This window comes from Festucalex cinctus, chromosome 5, assembly GCF_051991245.1.
Source record: "Festucalex cinctus isolate MCC-2025b chromosome 5, RoL_Fcin_1.0, whole genome shotgun sequence".
NCBI lineage: Eukaryota > Metazoa > Chordata > Actinopteri > Syngnathiformes > Syngnathidae > Festucalex > Festucalex cinctus.
The window spans coordinates 3418438-3422749 of record NC_135415.1 but is presented as its reverse complement, the minus strand read 5'-3'; the positions used below and the strand labels follow the sequence as shown (position 1 = coordinate 3422749).

At 41.0% G+C, this 4312-nt stretch overlaps 2 long non-coding RNA genes across 2 annotated transcripts; one reads left to right on the top strand and one right to left on the bottom strand.

The window, feature by feature from the left end:
• Positions 1-207: 207 nt before the first annotated feature.
• Positions 208-1369, top strand: LOC144019462 (uncharacterized). Its single transcript, XR_013283681.1, has 3 exons — positions 208-565; positions 935-1021; positions 1103-1369. It is a non-coding gene; the product is annotated as an uncharacterized LOC144019462 (long non-coding RNA).
• A 435-nt stretch (positions 1370-1804) lies between these two features.
• LOC144019461 (uncharacterized) lies at positions 1805-3095 on the bottom strand. The gene is made up of 3 exons (XR_013283680.1): positions 2877-3095; positions 2206-2436; positions 1805-1934 (listed from the first exon to the last, which is right to left on the bottom strand). It is a non-coding gene; the product is annotated as an uncharacterized LOC144019461 (long non-coding RNA).
• Between the last annotated feature and the right edge of the window lie 1217 nt (positions 3096-4312).

The following is a 4312-nucleotide window of genomic DNA, read 5'->3' as shown; positions in this document are numbered from 1 at the left end:
TGATAAATGCCAAGTTTGAAGTCAATGGGATGAAAAATGTTTGCATAGGGGGAAAAAGCATGACCACAGTGAATGTGCCAAAATCGGCCAAAATTGGACATTAAAAAATTCATAGCTCACTTCCTGTACATTTTAGCTACATGGTCCCAATAGGTCGCTTGCACATCGTAATGCATCATGGGAGTTTTTCCTTCGGGCGCCATATTGGGTGTCCGCCGGTTCACAAGGTACACTCGCGAGTTACACGGTAAGCTTATCAACCTGATGTAATTTTCGCAGTATTTTCACGATTTACCGGAAGATCAAAAACAACGATACAGGCAGAAGGTGTCTCTGTGTGGCGGGATTGATCCTAATTTCGTCCTGACCAAGGGTGATTTTTTTTTTTGACGGAGAAAGCTTGCTGGCCAAATGTGACATCTCTGGACATCTTTCCCTACCTCGTGTTGACAACATGCTCCATAACACGCCAACAAATCCCTGGAGGCTTACAATTATTTTGTAAGCGGGTGGATACAGAGTGTAAACTTTAACATCGCATCAGAAGAAACGGTTGCTGTTGCACGTAAGTAAACCACATGGTGTTGGTAATTCTGCACACAAAAATGTTGATTTGTTCTCAGGCTTCCTGTTATCATTGTGTTTACATGCACAGCTAGGTTTACCTGATGTGGTTTTTCTAACAATTTTATAACAGGCAAATATGGCAGAGCGTATAAGAATAAAAAGTAACTATGCACAGCCTCCCCGTGGCTTAATTAAATTTAATGCTACCCTTTCACTAGTTACATGTTACTTAATCAACTTATTCTAAATGGTTAAGGTTAACCACTCTAAGAGGACGTATTTTTAGTTTCAGTTTCCAGTACAATAAAACGTGTTCATGGTAACTACTGAGCATACTGACAGCTTTTCTTATGATCTCACGGTTAAGGAGGCTGTCACAACACCCAATTTCTGTCTGGTGCCAGATGGCAACAATTCCCATCACTTGTCACGACAACACCAATAGTATTACCAGGTATGTATGGCTTTACTTTTTGTAGTTTCTTATTTAATTCTATGTTTCATATTTTCATTACAATGTTTGTAATATTTTCAGATTCAGGCACAGATGAGTTTAACTGGACGGACTTTTGCGACTTTGTGGTGTGGACAAAGTGTGATTGAGCGAGTCCACCCAGATCGCTCGTTTTGGCCAGTTGGAAAAGCCAGAGTTTTTTTCCCCCAAAATCCCCTCCTTACCTGAACTGCTCGGGAGAGCATTTACTAGATCAGCAGTGGACTTCCAGTGTTCCTGCTCAGCCGCTGTCACCTACCACTTGCTCATGTACTTCAAAGATGCGGAATAAAGTAGTTTTTTGTGCTGCAGCAGATTGTACAATCAAATATCACTTGAAGTGTGCCAATCTAGACTGCCAAAAGGACAGTGGTTTTGTGACAAGTGTGAAACAAGGATTATTGGGAAAACTGTAACACAGTACTGGTACTTGTCTTACATTAAACAAATTTAAAAGAGAGCAACTTTTTCCTCTGTACATAGTATAATGAAAGTCATTGCGTACCCCATCAACATTACATCATACCGTCATCTCAGGATGGTAGGCACCTGTGCTAAAATAAACATTAATTAACAGTTCAATTTTTAACCCTGAAATTACTACATCTAATCATTATTCACTTCATTTTTTGTGCTTTTAGAAATAATAGAGATTTATGCCATTACTTTAAGAGGGACCATATTGCACATTGAGTCAAATCCTGTCATTTGTATTATGTATAGCTTTGTAAACAAACCCAACAATAGAATTTGTATAAACGCTGCCTTTATTAGCGCCAAACAAACAGTCGCATGTTGTCCTCCTCCAATGCTTTGATGCTCGCCTTCGTTTCCATCATGTCATTGGCAATCAAGTCGGTGTGGCATGAGATCCCTAAAGAAAAAATTAAAGAAAAAATCACAAAAAAATACGGTACCAGTAATAGGTTTAATATAGTAAAGTAGTATAGTTTTTTTGTCAGTGTAAAAGAAATGTACACATTTTGTTGCATTTTTTAATGTATGAACATTGCTACAGGAAAATACTTATTTCTATAAACACTTCCAAATGTCTCTAAAATATAAGGTGCGTGTACACACACAAACAAACACATACATTCACTCATGCATACAATATATCATGTAATGAATTCTGAGTGGCATACCAGAGTCAATGATGTCAGCAGTACTTGAGGGTACAGGTTACTGGAGCCATCTGGCTGCATAACTGCAACAATCTCTGCCACTTCGAGTCGTCTTTTCTTTGCTTGTCTCTCCTGTGCACGTTCATAACTTGGCACCGACTGGGCTGAGACATAGATGTTGTAACTTGGGACCCAACTTTAATGTTGGAGCCCAGTCGGGATGATCGGACAGAAAAACGGGCGCAGGGCGACCTGTTAAAATAAACAAATATATAAACAAATAAAATATGGAAAGACTGGTTATTTTACCGCAGTAGGGTGGCCGTGAATAAGTTCTTTAGCATGATGTGTAGGCTACCGGGGGTCTGTTTTCTTGCATCACCCCCGGGGGTCTGTTTTCTTGCATCAGCCCCTTCTGTCTCTTTTTTTTCCAAGTTTACATTTTGCCACCAAAAAACATGTTATCGGCATTAAAAGCCCAAGACTAATCAATCCAATTTCAGCAGTAAACACTTCGCACTGGCACTACTTGGGTGAAAATGTTCGATGTTAGCTTTCGGCTAACGTCCGCTAGCCAGCTTGTACTACCGAACTTGCTTGCTCATGAATCCAAAACATAAGCAACTTGCCCATATATGGGCGGTCGAAACGTTATTAATCCTCATGCATTAAATAAAGGTAAACAAGCTTACCGCTCACAAAGTGATCGCTGCACACACGAGCCCAAAGTAACGACTTCCCTCCGGAGTCCGCACTCCTCTGTCTCCAGGCCCTGGTTCCTAATTATTTTCGGAATTCGGAAAAAAGACCGACCATTTTCCCCCTTGGCTTTGTTCGAACAGCCAACGATGCAGCAACAATGTACAATTTTAAACGCAGAAAACAAACGTGATAGATACGTGTTAGACCGAATCGCTGCGTAAATGGAGGCCACCCAGCATGGCGACTACGAGAAATCCGAGGCGGAAGTGACGACATGTGCAAGCGACCTATAGACTTTTTTGTGCATCTCGGGGTGCTACACGTGCCTGCCGATTTTTGTTGCCCTAGCTCAAACGTGCCGGGCTTGGTTTTTATTTTTCTACGCTAGGGGGCGCTATCGAGTCGCATTGTTATGACGACTTAATAATATCAAATTTTTCGCCGGGCCTGAGGAGTGTGCAAAGTTCGGTGAGTTTTCGTGAATGTTTAGGTACCCAAAATCGCGATCGTTTGCGGAGAATAAAGAAGAAGAAGAAGAAGAAGAAGAAGAAGAATTTTTACAAAAACAATAGGGACCTCGCAGCGGTCGCTGCTCGGGCCCTAATAATAATAATAATTTTTACAAAAACAATAGGGACCTCGCAGCGGTCGCTGCTCGGGCCCTAATAATAATAATAATTTTTACAAAAACAATAGGGACCTCGCAGCGGTCGCTGCTCGGGCCCTAATAATAATAATTTTTACAAAAACAATAGGGACCTTGCAGCGGTCGCTGCTCGGGCCCTAATAATAATAATAATAATAATAAGAAGAAGAATTCCTACAAAAACAATAGGGCCTCGCAGCGGCACCGCCGCCGGTGCCGCCGCTGCTCGGGCCCTAACTAGAGCTGCGAGCAGCTATAAAGGGCCCTCGCAACCTGGGCCACGTTGGGGTACTTGCACGTCGGGGTACTGGCATGTTGGGGTACTGTTTCATAGGAAACCGTCTAAACTGTAAATGTTTTTGCCATGCTTTGTGCTTGCAAAGTTTCATGGAAAGGCCAAAAATGATGCACAATTAACAAAATAAAATCAAAATGGTTTGGCACATGGCTATAGAATAATTTTTGTAGGTATTAGACTGATAGGTGTGCCTCCAAATATTCACACATCTAGCTGAATCATATAATCGGAAATACTTCGTAAAAATGCCTAGAGGGTGCTATTGAGCCATTTATAACAAATTGCACAACAAATCTCTAAAATATTCATGTTCTTGAGAGGTCTGATCTGTGTGCAAAGTTTTGAGTTTTCGCTCATGTTTAGACTCTCAAAAAAAAAAGCATTTTTCTTTGCAAACAATGCATCGCTAGAGCAAAGGCTTGACAAACAATTTCAATAACTTTTCATCTTAAATATCTTCAGATGAAACACGCCAAAGAATG